This window comes from Suncus etruscus, chromosome 17 (genome assembly GCF_024139225.1).
Source record: "Suncus etruscus isolate mSunEtr1 chromosome 17, mSunEtr1.pri.cur, whole genome shotgun sequence".
NCBI lineage: Eukaryota > Metazoa > Chordata > Mammalia > Eulipotyphla > Soricidae > Suncus > Suncus etruscus.
Window position 1 is genome coordinate 27,130,064 of NC_064864.1, and position 12,918 is coordinate 27,142,981.

Below are 12,918 nucleotides of genomic sequence, written 5' to 3' on the forward strand. Positions count from 1 at the left end.
GAAACCAGCTGACAGCATATAATGAGGAACCTTGAAGAATCAAAGAAGAGACCTATGTGGTGACCTGAAATAGTTTCTAGTAAATATTCAATATGCTGCCAGTGTTTCTTGCCACATTTGGGTGATCATGAAAGCAGAATGCTTCTGCTTAGCAGAGAGCTGAACTCTAGTCTGCAGCCTGACCCCAACCTCATGAGAAACTCTAAATCAAAAGCTCTCAGCTCATCTACTTATAAATTCCTAAATTTCAAAATTTAAAAAATAATTTTGTTTGAAATATCTAAATCCCGGGGCTGGAGAGATAACATGGAGGCAGTGCATTTGCCTTGCATGCAGAAGGAGGGTGATTTGAATCCCGGCATCCCATATGGTCCCCTGAACCGGCCAGGAGCGATTTCTGAGCATAGAGCCAGGAGTAACCCCTGAGCACTGCCGGGTGTGATCCAAAAAAAAAATCTAAATCCTTCTTAATGATCTTAAATTAAATAAATATATATTTATATATATTTTAATTACACTGAAAATTAGAGCTCTGCACTCCTCTACCCAAGATAAACTTTCCAGCTGGCTAAGAGGAGGGAAGAAACAGAAAGACAATACTTTTCTTTTTGTTTCATGGTTTGGCGGTTTAACCTTGTGACTAGTATGTGCAAATTAATAGAGAAGGTGAGGGTTGAAGTCTAGATTCAGCAGGTACCCTAGAGCATTAATTCTAGTGTGAAAGAAAGCCTAGATAGGGAGGTGAACAACTTCAAGCATCTCCCCATAGTAGAATCCTGACTCCCAAGAGCACATTATTTTCTCTCAGGAACTGGGCCAGAAACCTGGGAAGCAACTCTTCGAATGGGCTATCTCAGTCTGGAACTCAAGCCAGGAATTTAGCAAGACCAGCAAGGTCCAAGCTCAGCTGCCTACAACTACAGGTGCTGCATATTTAGGCAGCTAACTGTTGGACCCAGCTGGCTAGGTAAGCTCTAGTCTGGAGAATCAGATGGGCTGCCCTGAGCCTACAAGATGAAGCTTCTGAGTACTGCATTTCCAGAAAATAAGCTGAACCCTGCTTAGCATTTAATAGTGGAAGATTTGTACTGGTTGGAAGTAGCATTTCCCCTTTTGCAATGAGTTTCTTTCATCAGAAACCAGAGTTACATAAGCTATGCCTTCAATAGACTTTCCCACCACTGAAATCTGGATATTATAAGATATAAATATAAGATAATTTCTTGTTTTCTTTCTTTCTCTCTTATTTTTTCTTTCTTTTACTTTTTTTTTTCCTCTGAATCCTCTCTCCTGCTCCACTCTCCTATCTGTGAGAAACATGCAAAAATTAATATTCCTTCTCCTTCTCTGAATTGAGCCTTGAACTAAGACAATTCCTGGCTGGAAGGCCAAAATTAGAAATGTCAAAAAAAGTTAGGGTGATGTATGTATGTATGTATGTCAGGATATCATAACTGCCATGAATTGTTTTATTTTGGGCATTTTCAGAAACAGCAATTATACCTCAAAAGGAGCACTTCCTGGATGAATTGTAAATAAGAGACAAGGTAAACACCCCAAGAGCCAATACCCCTGAGAAAAGGGAGCAATTAAAACAACTTCTTAATTAGATGTGTCAATGCTTACCAGGAAGTCTATACTCTGTGACCTTACTATATATCAGTGAGGTGAGAATATGGCTTTCCTGTCTTTGTGTGTAGAAGGTATATAAGGTATATATACAAATGCCTGTCAAGATTTTAGGTCACTTTGGCCTAGTACTTCGATACTGACCTATCTAAAAAAAATGTTTTTATTCTTTAATCTCTGGGTTTCCATGTCTCTGTGGTTCTGGCCTAATAATCTATCCCACCTCATTCCTTAATATCTATTTGTGAGAGGACGTGGGTTCTGAGCAAGAGGGACGCCATTTTGTAAGGGCCACATAGCAGGCTTCTCTTCAGTTCTGAACAAGAAGGGATGACATTTTATAAGGACCACATGGTGTAAGCCATGTGCTAGTTTCCTTAAGCCTATTTCCATTAAAACCACCCCAAGCTATCTGGCCATACCAGGTAGCCTATCAGGTATCAGGTATGGACACAAAGGAGCAGTAGGAAGGTACCCCTAAAAAACTACCAATCATTTTAAAGATCATCAGAAAGTTAGAACCTCCCCCTTAGTCCTTCCCTATAAAATCCTCTTCATGACTTTGAGTGGAGCTCATCTCTTTCTAGAGATGATCCTGGCTGGCCAGTTTGTGAACTGTTGGTAGACAAAATTCAGCTTTACTCCTGTTTTATGGTCTTGTCCTTTCTAAACTTTAACACTCATAATCTTCAACTTTTCTCTCCTCTTACCTACACCACCTACACCACTGAAGTTTACCACATCCCTTTCATCTTTCCTAGCTCCACACCATTCCACCAATCTCTCCATCTTATGTGCAGCCACAGGTTACAACCCTTAACTTTTCTAAATTAATGAAGCTCTGGAATGAGAGTATAACTGTACTGGTTGGCTGCATCAAAGCCACTCCACATTCTTCACATGATCTTCATACTTATCTCCCAACAAACACCCTCCTTACACCTGGTGACTTCTTTAGACAAGCTCTACTTCCACCCTTCCCATTTTTTTCTGCCCCTCTTTGAAACATATTCAGAATGCTATCTGAAAGAATATTTTCTAAAATATATAATTATGCAAAATTTAATGTAAGACAGGAATGCAAATGAGGTTCCAGTACAGCAAGCTTTATCATTCAAATTCTGGTTGTACAGTACTATAAGGTTTGGTAATTGTGAGCCCCTTGCACTTTCTTTCTCAGCCTTTATTTCCTAATCTGTGCAACAAACTTTATCATATAGCCCAAGTTTCTAGAGGACCCTACAAATGTAGGTGCAGTAGCTTTATAAGGGGAAATTGACTGCTTTCCTCTTATCCACTTTGGTCCTCTGGAAAATTCATGAGGGGGTTGACTGAACTGATAAAAATTGCCACAAGCACCTACACTCCATAAATCATGTATCTTATCAGCTCTGCATGGCAGTCATAAAGCCATGCTGAGTCCCACTTGATCTCCATGGTATGGCAATTATTTCTTGATGTCCAGTGGGTTCAGATGCAGTGAGGAATTGCTCATTAGCTGCAGGAAAAGGAAATTGATTTTTCTGCCCTGTTTTTTCCCCTCTGTTTCATTGCATACACTCCCAGTAAAGAGCTTCAGGAAAAAGAGAAATAACGAAGTCAGATTTATTTAGTAAATATGAGAGGATAGAAAGGATGTTATATGTTCTACAGAAAATATGGCATGTCCAGAGAAGAGAAAGTCAAATACACGTCCAAGTTGAGAAGTGAGTGAATACCTAAGGTAGAGATCGTGACATAAAATTAAATAGAGGAAATATTCATCTTAAGCAGAGGTGTGTACAATCTCTGTTTGGATAAATGTATGTTTTTCTCAAGATATCTCCTTGCTCCCTCAAAGTTTGTGCTAGGGTGTTGACAATGGGCAGAGCTTCTTTGATATTTTTATATTGTCCTTTGTTTGGCATTTAGAGCCTCTTCTCTCAGGGGATCCAACCTATGATCTGGAATTCTGCATCTCAAAGGCTTTCTAAACTTCTCAGGTAGATATTGTATTTCAAAGGCCTTATTGCCTTTAAGATGGTTTATGTTTCAGTGTCTTCTCATTCTCACACTATTATGGTATTCGTACAATTGTATCTTCTCCAAAATAACAAAATTTTTAACTAATTTTTTCTTTTTTCCTTTTGTTTGTTTGTTTTGATCTTTTGGCACAGGGTTGAATCCTGGTTCTACGTTCAGGAATAACTGGAGTGCTGGTGATTGAACACAACTTACTTGTGATTGAGCAAATCTTGCTCAGTTGCAAGTTAAGAGTCCTATCTGCTGGTCTGTTTCAATGTATTAATCCTTCTTCATACCCTTTCTTCACCTTCTTTGTACTCAAACTGAAAATGACATAAAGTCAGGTGACCTAACTTTAATATGCATCTAGCCCTGAAATCTCACCTTGCTCCAAATTTTAATGGACAGTTCTTGTTAGGGGAAATTCAAGGAATCAAGATTACAGCCCAACGCGAGTGAAAGAGATGTGTATTTATTCACAAGGACCAAGATGTCAGGTAGCCTTGCCAACTCTTGACGCCAAATAAGGGTGCACTATATTTTTATGACTTCAAACAACTTAGAAGCAAGCAAGAAAGAGAGCTGAGACACTGCGCACCCTGCTACTTGGTGGTAAGCTTCCTACCATGGACAGGTTCTCCTGGCCCTTGTTTCTATTATCTCTGGATAAGACACCATCTTTTTAAAAATTTATATCCCACAATGTGTGATTATTATCATAATGTGTGTTGTACATTGTATGACTAAAATTATTTATGAACAACTTTGCAACTGTGATAAAAATACTGTATTACAAACAACCTTGTAAACATGGGTTTAAATAAAGTAATAAAAAAAAAGATTGACAAAAGATAAATTAACTGTTTTTGATTCAGTTTCTATGTTTTAGTGATTCAAACCTTTTTGTGTCTACCATCTTCCTTCCCTGTATGCCCAAAACTTTCTTCTAGTTTTCCTTCTATTCAGATTTCCATCAATTTTTCTCATATTCTCAATTTTTAACTTCCCAGCAAAGCCTAAATTTTACTATAATCTTTCAATATTTTCCTTCTCACAAAGGCTGACTCTTACTTTTAGTTTGCAGATAAAAAAAAAAACAGATTATGTCATGCTCAGTTTAGCAGCACCAACACTAAAATTGGAATGCTACACAAAGGAATATCATGGTGCTTAAATATGTTTTGCAAAGTGATTTATAACACAGTTGTTTTGGGCATTCAATGTTCCAATACCAATTGCAGTACTAGGGTTAACTTCCCGCTGCCATTATTCCTCCCTACCCCCAAATTTGCCCCCCAAACAGGCACAAAGTAGTTTATTATATATTTATTGTGTGTTTCCAAAAAGTGGCTAATGGAATTACCAAAAAAAAATACTTTAGTAAAAGAAAATTTGTGAAAATTGTTATATTTTTACAATGAGGTCATTGAAGTCATTGCCCAAGGGTTTACTAAGTGTTTTTTGCTAACTGAGCCTTCTGTGTTATTTTTTGTTAATTGAGTTTAGCTAGATTCTACACTACTTTCCAATCTGGGCCCATAAATTTCAGTGGATTGGGTTGCCTTGCATCTCTTCTAAGATTAGTCATAAAGCTGTGAAGCTGGGCCACTGTTTGCTATACAGTGGCTGTGAGATGGAAGTATGGCTGCTTGTCTTCTTGCAATATGGGGATGTTCCATGTTTTTAATTAGTCAGAGGACTGATGTAGAATGGCCTCACTCATAAGCATGTTATAAAAAAGTAGTAGGGGAATGAAAAAAATATAAAGGCAAGAAAAAAGAACTTCTCTTTAGCAGAAAGCTTAAGGGGTTGGAGGCAATGGGTGTGGGTGAAGGGATAATGGGATCATGATAAAAATAATGATAGCAAATACTATGGTGGAGAGTGTGGTACTGGAAATTTTTATGTATAAGTTTCTACCATCAACAGTTTTGTAAACCACAATGCCTAAAATAGTTATTTAGAGTATACCACAAAGTTCTAATCATGATTTGGGGGTGAGAAAGTCTTATTATTCACTTTGGAGAGCTCTGAAGTACAATTCACTTTTTTACCCTGTTCTTTTTCTATATACCCTTTTTTGTGACCATACAGACAACATAGTAGCATTAAGTTTACCATTTTTTAACATGTTGACTTATTGCAAATAAATATCTTTCTTGGCATCATGTCTTCTCTTTGAATGGTATTCAGAACACTGTGTGCCCAACTTCTTGTTTATATTTTAAACAAGCAATGATTAACAGTAATTTTGTGGCCAAGAATTTAATTTTACTTTTATACTATCCACATAGAGATAGCATCAGATGTCAAAGATTAAGGATTTAATCGTATATGATTGCCCTCTCCACTCCCTTCCACATAACTTCAAAGGCCAGTCACTAGTTCAGGTTTCTACTTATTTTAAATTTTGAGGTTTCTGAAAAGGTAGTAGAACAAGGGAAATAGTAAAAGTGAGAGTAGGAATCAAACAAGTAGAAACCAAAAAAGTAATTCACAGAGCCAATAAAATCAGAAATTTGTCATTAGAAATAATAAAAAATAGAGATAAGCCTTTAATATACTCATAAAAATATTCAAATAGAAATGTTCAAATAAATAAGAGATGAAAGGAAAAAATTGCAATAAATCTTTTAGCAATTCAAAATATGAGAGGTTCCTATGAACAACTTTATGCTCTTTAACTGAAGAATCAAGAGGACATTAATATATTCTTAGAGTCTTGTTACTTCCCAAAGCTGAACAAGGAAGAAGTAGATAGCCTAAGTAGAACAATTGTAAATAAAGAAACTTAAAAGTTTTTAGAATCTCCAAAAGAACAAAAGGCTTGGTCCAGATGGGTTCATTGGTGAGTTCTATCAAACCTTCAGCGATTTACTGCTTTTACTCCTTTCTTCCAAAATATCAAAGACATGTAATCCTTTCTAACACCTTTTTTTTTTAATAATGTCTTTATTTAAGCACCATGATTACAAATATGCTTGTAGTTGGGTTTCAGTCATAAAAGAGAACATCCTCATTCACCAATGCAGCATTCCCACCACCAATGCCCCCCATCTCCCTCCTCCCACACCCCTTCCTGTGTTCAAGACAGTCATTCTACTTCTCTCACTCATTAATATTGTAATGATAGTTGTTATTGTAGCTATTTCTTTAACTGCACTCACTACTCTTTGTGGTGAGCTTCATATTGTGATCCGGTCCTTCCAACCCTCATCTCTATTGTATCTGGATATTACTAACATACTGTGTGTTTTTTTTTTCTTAAACTCCGCAGATCATTAAGATTACTCAATGTCTATCTCTCACCCTCTGGTTTATTTCACTCAGCATAATAGGATCCATGTCCATCCAGGTTTAAAAAAATTTCATGACCTGATCCTTCTGATGGCTGCATAATAGTTTATATATATTATAATTATATATAATATATCATTATATTATATATTATTACTATCATTATATATTAATATAATTAATATATTATACAATATATTGTGTTATGTAATTATATGATCAATATAAATATGATTATATTATTAATATTATATATTATTATATTACTACATGTTATTTATATTATATAATATATATACCATGTTTCTTTAGCCACTCATCTGTTGTTGGACATCTTGATTGTTTCCAGATTCGTAGATAATGCTGCAATGAATATAAGCATGCTGAAGGCATTTTTTTATTGTGTTTTTGTGTTTCTAGGCTATAGCCCTAGGTATGGTATAGCTGAATCATATAGAAGCTCGATATCCAATTTTTTGAAAAATATTCATACTGTTTTTCCTTAAAGATGGGACTAGATGGCATTCCCACCAGCAGTTCCTTTTTCTCCACATCCCTGTCAGCACTAATTGTTCTTAATTCTTTGTAATGCTAACACCTTTTTTTAAAGCTAACATTAGACTTATATCAAACACATACAAAAACATTTCTAAAAAAGAAAATTTGAGACCAATATCCGTGATGAACATTGATGCCAAAATCCTTCACTAAATCTTAGCAAACCAATTGCAACAACGTATCATAAAAACATAGACCTGTCAAGGATTTATGCAATTATAGTTCAATATACACAAATCAACTCACATAACATATTACATTAATAAAAGGAAAAGTAAGAACAATAAGGTCATGAAAAAGTCAACTAAATAGGAGTGGATGGAACTTTCTCAAGATGGTAACAGACATCTATAAATAAAACTTATAGCCTGTATCATTCTTAGTAGTTATAATTCAAAACCATTTTCTCTGAGATAAGACATAAAACGAGGATGTCCACTGTCTGCATTTTTATTTAATATAATATTAGAAGTCTTTGCTAAAGTCACCAGACAAGAAAAACAAATTTAAGTTTTCCAAATTGGAAAAGAAAAAGCCAAATTATCACTATTTACAGACAATATGATAATGGACATAAAAGACCCTAAAGAATCCATGGGGCTGGAGCTATAACACAATGGTAGGGCATTTGCCTTGCACATGGCCGATCTAGGATGGACCTTAGTTCAATCCCTGGTGTCCCTTATGATCCCCTGAGCCAGGAGTAATTTCTGAGCACATAGCCAGGAGTAACTCTTGAGTGTCACCGAGTGTGGCCCAAAAACAAAACAAAACTAAACAAAAAAAGACCCTAAAGAGTCCATAAAAAGCTCCTAGAAACAAGCAATATAGCAGAGTAGATGGCTACAAAAGTAATACATAAAAGTCCGTTGGATTCTCTTTGAGTTATTGTTTAGTTATTGATTTTGGAACTATAGGGAGGGAGTATTTGAGGGTTACTCTTACCTCTGAAATCAGGAGTCATTCTTTGTGGCCTCAAAGGGCCTTATATAATGCCAGAGGTCAAACTGAGGTCAGCAAGAATTCTACTGATGTACTTTTTCTCCAGGCCTTGACAGCTGCATTCTTATATACAAAAAAGGAATCCAAATAGAAAAAAAATCAAGGAATCTATCTCTTTTAAAGTAGTATCCAAAAATATCAAGTATGTTGGAATCAACTATAAATAAACATTGGAAATATATACCATGATAACTTTCAAATCACTTAAAAAGACATTAATAAATTGAAAAATATTTTATATTCATGAATTAAAAGAATTAATATTGTTTAAATGATGATACTTCATAAGCTATTATATAAATTCAATGTAATCTTTCAAATTCTGACAGTCTTCAGAAACTGAGAAAGGTCAATAATAATGTTTGTATGAAACCAGAAAAGACCACAAATAACCAAAGTCATATTGAAAAATAAGAAATGTAAAGGTATCTCATTATTTAATTTAGAGCTAGATTACAAAAATTTTAGTGCTCAAAACTAAATGATACTGGAAGAAAGACAGACTCTGATTAATTGGTAAAAATCAATAACTAAAGACAAGACTCTCTATATTTGGACCATTAATCATTGATAAAGAAGCTAAGAACATAAAATAAAATAAAGATAAGATATATGAAGTATTCACAATTATTGACAAAAAATATTTAACCCTATCAAAAAACAGGGAGAAAAATAAAAAGATACTAAGAGAAAGGCAGATTGCTAATAGGCACATAAAAAGTGCTCAGCATCACTTACTATTAGGAAAATTAGAATAAAAATATAAAATATTATTTGATAGCAGTGATAATAGCATATATAAAAATAGTATGAATAATCTGTGCTGTCAAAGATATGATAAAACAGGAACTCTTACAGATTGCTGCTGGGTATTTTGTTTGGTTCAACTCTTATTGAGAGTCCTCAATAAACTTGGACTTGAGATTCATATAACTCTGCAATTCCACTTTTGTGTATCAATTCCCAGAACTTAAAAACTTTCATTCAAAAAGATGTACATTTTACATTTTTATTGCTATATTTAGTGTAATGTTAAGATAGAATCAGGGACCTGAGTGAAAGCACAGCGGTAGGAAGTTTGCCTTGCATATGGCTAACTAAGATGGACCTGGTTCAATCCCCAGTGTCCCATAGAGTCCCCTAAGCCAGGAGCGATGTCTGAGCACATAGCCAGGAGTAATCCCTGATGTGCCCCAACAACAACAACAAAAAAAAGATATGGAATCAACCCTAGGTGTTCAACTGCAGATAAATGAATGAATGATGAAAATCTGATACACACACACACACACACACACACACACACACAACACACAAACAAGTATGCAACTGAAAGGAACAATGAAGTCATGTAATTAGCTGCAACCTGGTTGGAACTGGAAGGTATCATGTAGGATGAACTAAGATGGAAAATCTTAACATGATCTCACATAACTGTTGTATATCTAACAACTGGGTTAGAAAAAGTAATGTAGCAAATAGAAAATGCCTATATCATTTTTGACTGTAGAGCTTAATGAAAGAACAGAGAAGGAACCAAAACAAGGCAGAAAAGAATATAAGTAAGGGAATAATGATAAGGGCTTCCATTATATTGGTGATGTGGGAGAGTGGTATAGTTATATATCCAAAGCATAGAATCAGCAACATGCAATCTAAGCTTCAATCACCAAACTTTGTAATGTACCTGTCAAGGTGTCAAGCAAGAAATGGGGGTGGAGGGTGGGTGATGACAGAGTGTGGGAATACTGGTGATAGGAGTTGACACTCATAGTGAGATTGATGTTGAAATATTATGTGCCGAAACCTTTATAAATCAAAGTTCTTTGGCTAAAAAATTCTTCTAATAAAAAATAAAAAGTTGAAGTTCTGAAGATACTCTTTGAATTTCAGGTGCCAGTTGCAAGTTTAGGTTGTTTTCTGAACTTCTGATTGACTGGCTATAAATCATAAATTTCCATGTCCCTTTTTCTTCAGACTCAATAAGCCAGTCCAGTTTAGAGAACTTGATAATGCTTCATTACAAAATTGTGTAATTCAGGAACAACCAAATTAAAAAAAAAAAAAAATATATATATATATATATATATATTGGTCAAGTCATTGAGGGGAAGCCCATTTTCCATATCTTTTCTACATAATCTATTCCCCAATCTGCTTTCTGAAGCTCAGCCTTTTGATCTTTTTTATGGCAGCTTCAATTTGTATGGGCATGACTGATCAATTTATTGACCACTGCACATTAATTGAACCAGTCTGTGCCTTCTCTAGAGGTCTCTAGTTAGGGACTAAATTCACAACTCTCTAATCATCTAGTTGAATGTCCTGGCAACCAATTCACTTCCTTAGGAGACACCTAAAGTTGTCTCATATATATACCCCTACCTCCAACAACATACTTTTATCATTCTCTTTGCCTTATGAATTATAAAATTATTAGGAGCTCTGTAAAAATCAGGGACCAAATAGATATTTCTGACAATTAGAATCACCCTCAAGAGCACTGTGTCTGCAGCTCAGAACAACCCTCAAGGGATTCACAACAGTGTGTTTTTTCTATGCCTATTTAGTCATCAGCTCACAAGAGCCTCCCACTCAAGTTTAGACTAGCGCTGCAAAAATCTAGCATTAAGTGGTTCCTAACTATCATTTGCTGTGTTTTGACTTCCTAGCAATTGAGAATTTGCCAAGGAAGCTCAGTTGAATTCCTTACTCTGAAATTTTCATGTAACGGCATTCATGAAATGTCATTTATGACCAAAACAGTATGCTTAATAACACAAAATTTATTCAGGAAAGGATTTAAATATAGCCACATTATACTGAACTTGGTAGCCCAAAGATACCTTATTTTGGCTTGAAAGATGATACCTGTTATCTCTGTTATCTTTTCTGAAGAGGACAGTAGGAACTCAACATTATATAATGAACCCTGGATATTTTTTTTTGCTATCTCTGCAATAATTTTCTACAATAGAGAATAGTATATTGAGCTCTGAATTTTTAGGAGAGAAGTGGCAGTGGAATTTTTTTTTTTTTTTTTGGTTTTTGGGCCACACCCGTTTGATGCTCAGGGGTTACTCCTGGCTATGCGCTCAGAAATCGCCCCTGGCTTGGGGGGACCATATGGGACGCCGGGGGATCGAACCGAGGTCCTTCCTTGGCTAGCGCTTGCAAGGCAGACACCTTACCTCCAGCGCCACCTACCCGGCCCCGGCAGTGGAATTTTTAGGAGAGAACTAGAGACAGGTTATGGGATGGTTTTCTTATAGGAAAGTCAATTCTTTAAAAAAAAAAAAAAAAAAAAAAAAAGGACAATTTCGGAGTCTATATTTCTGGCGAGGTGTACTGACTAGATCTAACCAGTGTTTAGCAGGGAAAATGCAAAAGTGATGCACCAAGTTCCTTCTCACAGAGTAAGCCTCTCCTTGCTCCAAATGACTTCCACAGTCCTCATAATATTGACAGTCACTTGCAAGAGCATTGTGCCATTTTCATCCACAGGATTCCCACTACTCCATAGGGAAATAGGACAGAGACATTTATAGGCAACTACTGCAAAGGTCAGTGAATCAAAAAGGAACACCATTCTCCTCCCCCAATTCCCTAGCAGAGTACTAAAGTGCAGGTAAGTTGTCAACTGACCTTTTAAATGTCCCACAAAATGCACTTGATCCAGAAGCAGGGGAGTTTTTTGGGAGGAGTGTTTGCTTGATTTTTTTCCCCCTGCCTTGGTCTTTTCACTTTAGAAACTGGCTTGTTCTTCAGATGTACTTTTTTCTTTTTCATGCTTGGGACAGAATCATTAACAACCCTGCAGCTCTCTCAGAACAACATTAATTAATCTGGTTTGGGGTTTTTCCCTTTGGTTAGAAATGGGGAGCAGTGAACCAGCTTCAAGCTGCTAAAATTGAAACCCATGTCATTCACTTCTCATGCAAAGCCCCAAGGCTCTCCAGTGCAATGAAAGACTTAAATTGGCCTTGTTCTTTTACTCAGGCAATAAATAATGTATTTGGAGGAAGAAGGGTTTGTTTGATAAGCTTCAAGACAATCAACATTCCTTAATTGAGTCAAACCTGCTGGGCTAAGGTACTTTTCCAGGGTTCTGCTAAGTGGGAGCTAAAGGGTCCTTGCCAAAGATTTGATTTCTGTAAGAAGGAAATGTTGATGGACTGTTTGCATAAAACTAAAACCATGGCATGTTTACAATACTTCATTTATAAATTTTTTCTGAGTAGTTAGCTCAGCCAACAGTTATAATTCAGTATTTTTCATTTACATGTTTAAAAAATAAATAGTGGGTATGTCTAATTGTAACTTGTCCTTATAATGGAATTATTTAATAATACTAATTCAACTGGATATGTAAGTAGAATTCCTCACATAAGTAAATTTAGGCTCCCTCTGATTTTATTTATTTTCTTT